Source organism: Phalaenopsis equestris, unplaced genomic scaffold, assembly GCF_001263595.1.
Source record: "Phalaenopsis equestris unplaced genomic scaffold, ASM126359v1 Scaffold000032, whole genome shotgun sequence".
Lineage (NCBI taxonomy): Eukaryota > Viridiplantae > Streptophyta > Magnoliopsida > Asparagales > Orchidaceae > Phalaenopsis > Phalaenopsis equestris.
In genome coordinates, this window is record NW_018164474.1 from 1,157,590 (window position 1) to 1,169,655 (window position 12,066).

Consider the following 12,066-nt stretch of genomic DNA (forward strand, 5'->3'; position numbering starts at 1 on the left):
AAAAGCAAAAACAACATATGATAGCAATCATCATAAGCAAAACTCAAAATAAGAAATAAGTTTTTGAATTGGTTTAGAAGATGCAGATTCTGAACTCTTAAAAATGACAAGTTTCCAAGCATTTGAAGTGTGAAAAACTAGTTCTTAATATAATCTTTGAAGAAAATAAACTTGTCATGGATGAAGAATTGATGGGATGATATCATACAAAGTTAGCCAAGATTTATGGCCGGACTGACGAATATAGAGTTACATATAGACGACAATAAAATAATTAGATGTGGTCAGACCCACTTATGACATCATAAAAGCCGTGACATATTAAAAAGCGGGAGATGATCCGGATGAAGGAACCCGGCCTCACTTGAAATATGGTATGCATGGCGATAATTGGCGCGAGAGAAATTTGAAGTTTAAATATATTTTTTTATGATGTATAGTGAGAGTGTAATGCATGAATACTGAAGGAATCATTTCAATAGTCCTCTATTAACATTGATATCGGATTTTATGATTTTTAATGTTTTCTTTCTTTAGAAACATGATGATTTTAAGTAAATTTTGGCCACTGAAATATGATTGTATTGTCTGATTTAAGAAGAAGTCCTTGAATTAGTTCTCTTAGGAAGCTAAAATCAATTTTTAATTATGTTTTAGGTTCATTTTGTTTAACAACTTTTTTAGTTTAGGTTACATATAAATTCATAACTTTTAAGTATAGTCAGTGGCTACAGTGGCAGTAATTGGCTTCAAAAGTCGCAGTTGGAAGCAGTTAAAAAGAAGTACTTGACCTCAAATACCATAGTTAATTACTACAAAGGTAGTAGTTGACCATGAAGACTATATTCAGTGGTTGCAATAGTGTCATCTAATCACAAAAAATATAGTTAGAAGTTGTAATAATAATAGTTGGCCAAAAAGATTGTAATTAATTGTTACAAAGATAGTAGTTAGCCACAAGAGTTTACTTCATCATTCATATAATACACTTCAATTCTATTGCACAACTATAGCATCAAATTAAAATTTTATAATATAAAATTAATGTAAAACACCAAAAGAAATTACTTTACGCTTCATAAATTCTTCATCGTGGAGGCAATATATTTCAATTCTTCTGCCAAAATATAACCTCAAATGAAAATTTTAAATAAAGTTAAAACACCATAAAATATTAATTTAAACTTCATAATGTAAATAAACAAAAGCTGATCTTGTTGAATGAGGCAGTAAACTTCTACTTTAGGATACAAAAATTACTTAAAATTAAAATATTTATATACAAAGGTAACCTAAAACATTATAATACTCTCATTTCAACACCATCAGTTAATAAAATATATATATATATATATTTTTTTTTTGGATTGAGGCAGTGCAGTCTAAGTGAATTCTAAAATTTTGCCTAAATTTTTTTTTTTTGGGATTGAGGAAGTGCAGTCTAAGTGAATTCTAAAATTTTGCCTAAAATTATCATATTCTTAAAGAAAATTAACCTAAAAATTCATAAATACCAAATATTAGTTTATTAAAGGATTACAAAAGGATTTAATTCAACATTCAGGCAGTACAATTCAATTACACTACCAAATATTAGTTTATTAAGGTTTTGGTTCATTTTGAGGTCACTATGTTGTCCCAAAGTTTTCATGAGTCTGCACATGCGTAGCAAGCTACGCAGGCACAGAATCATAAAATGTAGTATGACACCACGACTCTAAAACTCGTGTCATGGCCCTATATGCAATGGAACGCATACCCGAAAATGAACGACCACCGTTTATATCACCAAGACAAGAGTGCATATTCAACCCATTAATCAAAGTGACGGTTGACGCCTTGATGCATCGGATAAAGAGGTGCCTCAACCCTAGTCCTAGCGCCATGACACCCTATCAAACAAATTATAACTGTTCAAATGAGTTATTATCCGACCCTAGCACCGCCACACCATGTCCTGTTTTTCTATATGTAGCAACTGGGACTGATAATTTCTGTATGCCAAATTTCCCATAGTGAAGCTCTATCGCATTTTTCTTCTCATTACACTCTTATTCTGGATATGTCGTCGCGACAGTGCAGTCATACAATGAGGCCAGGAAATGGTCGTGCGCCTTCTTACCCTCTAGAAAGTGATTGGAATAACATGACTATTGATTCCTATGTCTATTCCATGCAAGGAATCTCTAACCCCCAAAGATGCCTAATCGTAATTGTTCGGCTTGCAGGTACTGGGACATTTTACAGTATTCCACTATCCCATTATATTGGCGAATTGCGGGAGGATTTTACCAATTTAACCAAAAGATGGACCTTCTCATGGAACGGCTAGATTCCACATGAGTTGGCTCATCCTTATTGATCGACAGTAGGATATGCTAGCACAATGGCACATGGAATCCCTCGAGATGTAAGAGAAGGTACTGTCACATTCTCCTAGTGATCGTAGTACCAGAGAAGGGACAAGCAGAGAGGTAATAGATGGCACGTGAGGTGGGTAGTTACCTAATCCCAAGGGGTTGCACAACGTTCTCTCTATTTGATATTGGATATATCATTTCTTTTTTTATAAATCCTAAATGTGTAATTCATTTGAAGAGTACTAATGAAAGAATGACAGTTTGTTTATCAAATTCGTAAGCATTCTTTGACTTTTGGCCCGCCTAAGGTGCCATGATGAAACAGTCATAAGGTTATTTAAATCAACAAGAGTCGAGCAAACAAGTCCAGTTCGGGAGTCCTTAAGCAATCTGGAGGAACCAAGGAAATGCTTGGTGGAATCTACCACATCAGCTTCGTGATACCTAGTTTGACACCCCATCCTCTAAAACTTTCAAGCTCTTGCTCGATTAGACTGACATCATTACAAGGGTTTACATGGCATCGAAATCATCAGCAGCACCATGGAACCACGTCTAGCATTATGGCACCCTATAGTTCTGGTTCTGAGTAGCACCTAATTGGACAGTTGTTATGATCACATGTTAATGTGGCATCTGCCTCAGTGGTGCCCCAACACCTTATACCGAGTTGTGATGCCTAAGTTGACCCAGGGTTAGGCTTCAAGTTGCACAACACTTCACACCGATCGATATGGTATCCAACATATGATCAGTGCCTTAGTGTCGTGACTGGCGTCGCGTCGCTGCATCGCCTTTTTGCTTTATGAAGGGGGTAGCCTTAGGCTACCCTAAGTACAAGACTTATAGGTTTGCTTTGGCCTTTTGAGCTTTTTGAAGCCATCGGGAATACTCCTTATCTTCCAACTACAAGAGCGTGAGAGTCCCTCTTGCCTCCAAGTAGGGTTGTAAACGAGTCGAGCTTGACCGAGCTCAAGCTTGGCTCGTGTTCGGCTCTTTCGAAATAGCTCGTGTTCGAAATCAGCTCGTGAACAGTGTGTTCGTGTTCTGCTCAATTTAAATATTTTTTGTCGTGTTCGGCTCAAAATTGGCTCGGAAAAATTAAAGAAAAGAATAGATGTAAAGTGTGAGATTCGAACCTGGACCAAATGTATATAAAAGAAGGCACTAACCACATTACCACACGAGATGTTACGATTTAAACTTAGATATAAATATATGTAATAATTTATTATATAAATAATATGTGTAATATATTATTATATAAATAATTATATATTTTTTTTAATTTCGAGCTACCGAACACGAGCGAACAAAGAGCTGTTTGTGTTCATCTCGTTTATAATTTGAGCTTTAAAAACTTGTTTGCGTTCGGCTCGTTTACTTAATGAACGAGCCGAACACGAGCTACTTAAGGAGCCGAAAACTGTTCGCGAACAACGAGCTTTTTTGATAGCCCTATCCCCAAGCCATCCTCTCCAACAACAAGAGCATTGTTGTTGTTCATGGTGGTCGTAAGAGCCTTTGAAGTAGTTGGTCAGACTTTAAGGGTTCAGACATCATTCAACCACTACGTAGGTAAAAATATTTTCCCTTTCAGAATTTCCTTTCTGGAAAAAGACTTGTGTTCTATGTTAGAGGAACTAGGTAAAGTTTTTCTTAGATAATATTGATGCTAAGTCTCACACATTTCATCATAGTTATTGCACCTCATTTTTTGAGTGCTTCCTTTGAGGTTAGGGCCATAGATATGCTCTGGTGCTATTGACATCACACCTTTGGATGTCATGGAATCGATCCCCTTTTTAGGCTTCAAATGGCGAGTCGATGTCATTTTCTCAATATGTAATCATCACTTTAACCTTCAAAGTAGTCGTACAATAATGCTTCCACAATGGTGGACTGCCACTACACTCAATTTTCCCTCGAAGCTTAGATGTTCTCTAGTGCCATGATATCAGGCCTGATCATAATGTCAATCCCAACATCATGACCTAGATGGGCTTTGTTTCCACCTGGGCTACAGTTATGACACTATGCAGGTGTCGCGACGTTAGCCCTTATCTTACTGTCCAATGTTGTGTTCTTTTTTTATAGAAACATGTGTGGTCTTCTCTAGTAGTTGTAGTGTTAACCTTTTGCATTATGGTGTTGGGAGGTACAGTAAGTTTTATCTTGCTTTTTTATGATTCATGTATTTCATGCATTGTATTTTGTCGTCTAGTAGATATAAGACACATGTCGATCAGTCTGGACCAATCTTTACTGCTAGAAAAACCATCGAGTCTTTCAGCCCTCATAAAGCTTGAAAGGTCTAGTGGTTCTCTTTTTGATTGTTGTATTAGGCTCTTGATTTTTATAGATAGTTGACCTAAGAATTGCCCTTTTGAATTGTTGGTACAGTCTTACATATGGGTGGCAGTTAATGTCATTTTTTTACATGACCTAACATAAGCACATTTTATTTTGTATTTTATTCTTTGCAAACCACTTATGTGAGGCGTGTAGGATCGTGTTCAAAGTCCTACCACTGACAAGGTCTAGGCAACATTGTGTGTCAGCAAATCTTTTCTTCCTTCTAGGGTTTAAAAGGAGTTGATGTATAAATATCATTAGCTAGCATTAAGATGAAAACTCCTTTTATTTCTAGATATTAGAGATCATTGTATGAATTCATCTTCATGGGACCATCTTGCCATCTTTATGATGATAGGAAAGGTGGCTAGTGCATGTTTTTGCATTGGTTTGTATGTAGCATGCTTGTGTTTTCCTCACTTTTGTAAGTGGGAGAGTTTTTCTCTCACATGTATGTTTTGCATGTTGATCTGCATTTGTATGCATGTTTTGTCATCTTCATGTTTTGCATAAAATGTTTTGCATGTTGATCTGCATTTGTATGCATGTTTCTTTGTCATTTTCATGACATATGGACTTTGAGTCTGAGCTCTTGAGGTTTAATCTCTCAAGGATCTTGTGCAAACATTTTGCATTTTGTATGCACTCTTAATTTCATCGTCTTCCAATGAATTTTGACCTAGTGTCAATGATATTGAGATATATTCTCTAAGGCATCATCTTTTTATGATATAGTTTATGCAATTCTTGTGTGCATATCCATGCACGTAGGGTCTACTTTGTCAAGCAATACCCATTTTGTATTGCACCATATAGGTCTAGGTTTCATGAGTTAGCATGTCAATGATAGTACTTGGATGACCCTTAGTATAACATGTGGTTACAATAGGAAAATTATCATTACTCGATCGCTCATCCGTACAAGTTATGTGAGTTATCCTATTATTATTAGATCACATAAAATCATTTCAAGCATAGGTCCAAGTTAACATTTTGCCACTCATCGCAAAGAGTGTTAATTCATTCAAATGCTCAAAATGGGGACAGCTTGATGACTCTGTTGGAGATCATCGAGAAAGCCCTTAGCCCCTGCATTGCATGACTCACACGTAGATGTATGTGTAGGCAACACCTTGAATTTTCTATTTAGAACTAAATCTAGAGTTTAGTTAAGGATTTCAAACATAATTATTATTCCTTGGTGTGTGCTAGACATTGCACACTTTATGTGCCTTGGTACATGCTTTAGTAAGTCTGAGAACTATGTAATAGCTTGTTAGGGCAAATTTTCTTTGCAGAGTGTTGTATCTAATAGGTTGGAGCTCAATACTTATTTAAATTAACACCTTTTCTATAGGTGTTGTCTATCTCTCCTCCCACTAGATATAACCTTTTATATTTTGTATGAGATAACCATTGCTAACCTTTTTTTTTCCAAGTCAAGTCTTTCTTTAAACTTTTCCATGTACTATTTAGAGTACCCTTTCAAAGAGTCTCTACCAGAAATAAGGTATGAGCAAGTGTCTTGAAGCTTGGATCAGGGATCCGAGGGAAAGGACAATGAGCTATTTGCTCGTGTCACGAATCTTATATTGAAATTATACATTTATTATAGAGTTTGTGACTGTCTCTTTTTCTTTTTGGGATTGTAGCTTGGACAACGACACCCAAGCTTTTATTCTTCTATATGGAATATTTTTTATCACACCTTGCATGTGTTCACTCTTTATTATGCATGTGGTGTGACTAGATATGATCATGATTAGGCTCTTTTTTAAGTTAAAATATTTTCTATAAAAGTTAATCTTAAAAGATTTATCTTGATAAAATTTAAGATTAAAATTATAAGATTTTAAAATCAGTATTTTTATTACCTATCTTTATTGTATTGTATGGCATTTGGGTCGTAGTTAAAATGACCATAAAATATGTGAATAAATCCACCTTGTATATTAATAGGGTCTGCATAATTAAAATGTATTAGATAATTGTATGCATACTGCATGTCCTGAGGAAAGCATACATGCTTTCCAAACTGACTAACCCAACATATATTTATACGATTAGATGGTTGTCTAGTGCATGTAATTTAGGGTTTTAGAGGCTTTCCCAATCCATACGAGATTGTACACACTTTTTGGGGCAGACTAGCTTTGTATGCTGAGTCATTCTTTCTTTCTTCTATTTATGTTTTCCATTCATAACCTTGGCAAGTATAACCCCTACTCTATCTTTTTTTTTTATTATTATTGTGACAATTCAGATCAAGATGAAGATTAGTTCCCTCTCATTCCCACCTTAGATGGTGCTTTCTAAGTATATGATGCGGGGGTCTTAACAAAAATGAGGGTCCCTCATCTCAACCTGAGTTTTATTCTGTAGACCAGGCTAGCAACTTCCTCGATGGGTTTGATCTCTACAGGTCCCTTATTGAGGATATCTAACATATCCGATTGAGAAGTGGTAGGATGCTCCCACATAAAGTAAGGAATGCCACCCCTTAGGATAAGAGAAGAGATACAGTTACTAGAGATATCGACAACATCCATATGCCTCGAGCTCAAGATACGAGCCATGATAGTTAGTGGCATGGTGGACTATAACATTTTAGCTCACCTTAAGAAGCTTCCAATATTTTTGAGCATTTTTAATGCGCTAATATTGTCTCGTGAGGTGCGAGAGAGTTTGATTAAGGATCTTTTAGAGCCCGAAGTTTTTCAAACCATTTTTGTTGTGAAGTTGAAAGAATTAGGCCTCTCATAAGACGTGCTTAGTATTTTCTTCATCGATGATGACCTTCTGTTGGGTACCACTGAGCATAATCACCCATTATATGTGACGACCTTAGTCTATTGCGTTTCATTGAACGTTATAAGGCTAGACCCTAGTGTGTCAGTAAATATTATGAGCATCCCCACCTTGAATTATTGTCTCGACTCAAAATGGCTAGGTTTTGATAGGTTGATGATGACAGGCTTTAATGAGAAAAGTCGGGCCACTTTTGGCTCCATAGTTATTTCTCTTCATTTTGGGGAATTGAAGATGAACTTCAAATTTCACATGATCAACATTTAGATCCCTTTTAAGAAACTGTTGGGTCAACCATGGATTCACACCTTTGAGATAAGTATCATGAATGTCAAAAACAGGTGAAAAAACACTTACCAAAAAACACTTACCAAACAATTGGTAAGTGTTTTTTTAAATTTTAGTTGCATGTTTTCACAAAATTTTTCAAATCCGAATACTAGCTTATACAAATTCAATTTATATTTTGAAAATTGAGTAATTGAATTGATCGTCAATCCAAGAACAAAAAAATGATTTTTTTTCACATGTATGATGACTAGTCATACATATAAACATGGTTAATATATTAGTTAGATTTCAAAAACCAACATATGTAAAACTACTAGTTCCAAATATTGGTTGCCACCTTGTGTAGATTTCCAAGTTGCAAAAATCGGCTCCTAGAAATTACAAAGCTTCGTAATATCAAGGATCGTCTATATGTTGAGCAAGTGTAATTCTCTATATTATAGACACTGTCATAGCACTTTTGAACTAAAAAGTAACATATAATCAAGTGAAAGCATGTACAGATACAATAAAACACCAAATGAGCACGTTAAGAAAATCCGCTCATTGAAGAGCACTTCACAACAAAAAATAGCATGCCGATGTTCAATATTATTACTATCATAAAATTGGAAATACTCCACCTCTGCGCGATTTGATAAAATATCACAATCATGGTTTTATTTGTTTACCAAAAATCATACCAAGATTGCATGGAGCATGCACATTTTCTGATATAAATGGACACAATTTAATTTAGATACCAAAAATCAAAACATGATCATTTTCGTTGGCTTGTATAGTTGTATATATATCTTGTATCATATGCTGAACCCTTAGATCTTAAGCCGTACGTAGAACTAATTGAGATGTGTGCCACTTAAATAGCAGATTCTCAAAGCAAATGAAGGAACATCCGATCATATTTGCAACACTAAAGCCAACAGATGGAGAAAGGATAACATTTGGGCAAAATGTGCATGAAATTGATCATCTGAATAATAATCACTACAGGAAACAGTCATTTTTAGTCTAAATATCCAGAAAAAATTACAGCATTTCGGTCTAAAATCTGCATTACCAACAAATTAACCACGGAGTTTAATCAAGCATAATATCATTGGTTGAAAATCTATTTCAATGATCGTAAAATCTGTTGTAAATATTTTTTGATGAATAATCAATCCAAAAATTTCCGCTAAAAAGTATATGCTAAACCCACCAACAAGACGAATTTAGGATAAACAATGACAGAAAACCATCAGATATGTCACTGGGACTGAAACGGCTGAAATATCTGCCGGTTCAATATGTAAGACAAAACGTCGCAGAATTGTATATCGTTATTACCAGCAGACGATATGCCGGAAACCTGTAATTAAAGAAAAATAAATATTAAAAACCTTGAACAATGGCATCTCTACACCTATGATATAAACACAAAATATATGCAATTATCTTGAGCACATCTCACAGTTCTGTAGTACCAATTAGTCACAACCATAATAAGGATAATCCCTACAAATATAACTACAAATCATAACAGTAAAAGATACAACCAAATAAAGAACAATGCATCCGTCTCCAAAAAATATATCATTAGATGTAATTGTCCAATAAAACAGCAACAAAAATCTGGAGAAAAAAACCAAAAAAAAAAAAAACTAATCATGATCAATCTCATCAACATAATCTTACTACTGCACCAATATTGATTGTTTCCCCTTGTGATTTGCGTTGTGTTGTATCTGTTCCATCCTGGCTTCCATGTTAGCTAGCCGAGCTTCCATCTAAGCAGTTACTTGAGCTTTAATGTGCAGAGCAAAGCCACAACACTTCGACTTACTAGTTTATCAATAAATGCAGAACTCCCGCCAGAAAATGAATGTCATGTATCATATGCTGAACCCTTAGATCTTAAGCCGTATATTTTTCCCTTGGCTTCTCTCCGGATGTCAAACTCTGATTGCTCAGACTAGCCATTTGAACTTTCAGCACCTCCTAATATATGACTCTCAATATCCTTCAACCACACAGGAAATTGTATCGGGATAAAAAGCAAAGTATATTTGCAGATGAATTATAATAATCTAAGAATAAATATTATGCACATAAGTTCCCTATGAGTTGACGTCGATCTACGTTGCTATATAACTCAAGAGCAGTGACTTCTCTTCCAAATACATGTTTCGATTAACACAATTATAACTCAAGAGCAGTGAGTTCTCTTCCAAATACATGTTTCGATTAACACAATTAAAAAATATTAAGCAACACTTATACATTTTATTATACAGTGATTACACCTTACCAATCTCCACTGATAATGAGTATGTAGAACCGAACCTCCAATGTGTAAAGAAACTACCCATGTCCCCACAGTCTATTGTCTGATTCTGCTTGCTTTGCTCCCTCTTACAAACATAAACAGAGGAGACACAGACTTTGCATAACTCAGCCTAACCTCCTTCCCATTCCAGAGGCGTCTCTATCCTGACTTGCATATGTTCATGAATATATCACACAGGCGAGTGGCACTGCTAATCTCAATATTTTGCCTGATCTGTTGATTACGTTCCAGCAGCCGCCAAAATTATTTTTATACGGCAAACTATATCAGTTAAATTAGTTAATAATATAATATCAAGATCATTTATACTCAATATTGTTTAAGCAATACAACAAACTCTCTAAACACATGTCCCAGGATAAATAAGAAACATCATATTTGCTCTGGATAATATCCTTGATATTATGAATAAACTATATAAAAGAATTAAAAATAAAAACAAAAACAAAAATTATCAAATATAAAATAAGTGCATATTTTATGCTATAAATTACTTAACTATTCCCATTTGGCTCGATGTAGGAGTGTCTCATAGTATTTGAGATACCAATCTCAGCAATAGCTGATGGACTTGGCTGACATGACTGGTAGTGGTGTTGCTGCCTGATGAAGCTAATAAGAGTAGAAGGGAGTGGTATCGATAGGGGATGGGGAGTGATAAGGTCAGTGACTGTGCGGGTGTAGTATGTTGTACTGAGATGGGCGTTGAGGTCGCAGTGGATACTGTAACATTAGTATTCATCTGGTAGTTGGGGTAAGAAACAATCTTCTTTGGATGCTGTAACATTAGTATTCACTGGTAGATGGGTAAACAATCTTCTTCTTCATAAAAATGCTGATGATCGATCTATGAGGGAGATCGTCACTACCACCTGATGTTTTGGAAAGGAACAAATAAATTGATTAATTCAAGTAAAACGGTTCAATTTGCTAAATAAAAGAAAATGTACACAATTAAATACATGATAAAAAAAAGCAAAAAAAAAAAATTGTTACTATGTACACATATGTTATTATGACTGCTCAAATGAATGATTAGAGGTTAAATTTAAAATTTTCTCATTAATATCATCACCAAACTCACTAACTTTCTCATTATCGCGACTAGCATCTTCTAAGTTTATCACTTGCTCAACATCATCAGTTAGAATTCTGAAGTCTTACATCTATTCTTCCTGATGAGCATATTTAATAATATTTATAACCTCAATTGTTGTTCTAAATTAGGTCTTAATGACTACTATCAAATCCATTTTCTGCTTTATTCTTCCAAGATATCTAAATGATAAAACTGACTGGTTTGATGTGCTATAATGAAAGAAACAAATTTAGTGTATCGTTTATTGATTTTAACTCGAGTGGCATCGTATGGCTTATGTGTTCTTGTTCTGCAGTTAAGAGTGGGATCAAACCAATTGCCATTGAATAAAAAAACACTTCTCTTCATCGAACTAGGATACTGCAACTACATAATTTCATAAATAATTCCATAATAATCTCTGTTCATTTTAATTTATGTTTCCTCTAACGCAAAAAGTTGATTTATTTGTTTACTTTTTCCCTTTGGGGCTTGCGTGAAATATATAGCTATTCAAATAAAAAATTGATCATGTATTCACAATATGCATGGTTCCCCAAACAAAATCTAGTATGCCATGATTCTTAAATTCATTACTTCGATCATGAACATATTAAGCACATCAACACGAAAGTGTAGTTATTGAATCTAACCTAAAAATTAAACGAGTAATCAAGATAACTCACATGCAATTTAAACTAGGTTGAGAACTCTTCTTCAATCTTCTTACTCATATTAGTCTTATCATCCAAATTCAATGAGTTCAGAAGTAATTTAGCCCTGCAATTATTATTTTCAAAATTGAATATTTTATTAAATTTCATTGCAATTGATAAGAACAATCA

General features: G+C 34.7%; 1 protein-coding gene across 3 annotated transcripts in view; it reads right to left on the reverse strand.

Annotated features, from left to right (window-relative positions):
* Positions 1 to 8,864: 8,864 nt before the first annotated feature.
* Positions 8,865 to 12,066, reverse strand: part of LOC110018707 (pentatricopeptide repeat-containing protein At3g62470, mitochondrial-like) — a 32,403-nt gene continuing 29,201 nt past the window's right edge. Inside the window, exons 1-3 of one of the 3 annotated variants that reach the window (XR_002293379.1) lie at positions 11,908 to 11,993; positions 10,643 to 11,015; positions 8,870 to 9,165 (exon numbers count right to left, since the gene is read on the reverse strand). The gene's annotated coding sequence lies outside the window, so the exon portion shown is untranslated. Of the gene's footprint in view, positions 9,166 to 10,082; positions 10,405 to 10,642; positions 11,016 to 11,907; positions 11,994 to 12,066 lie in introns of those variants that run through there. The other 2 variants (XR_002293377.1, XR_002293378.1) reach the window with 2 other exon arrangements.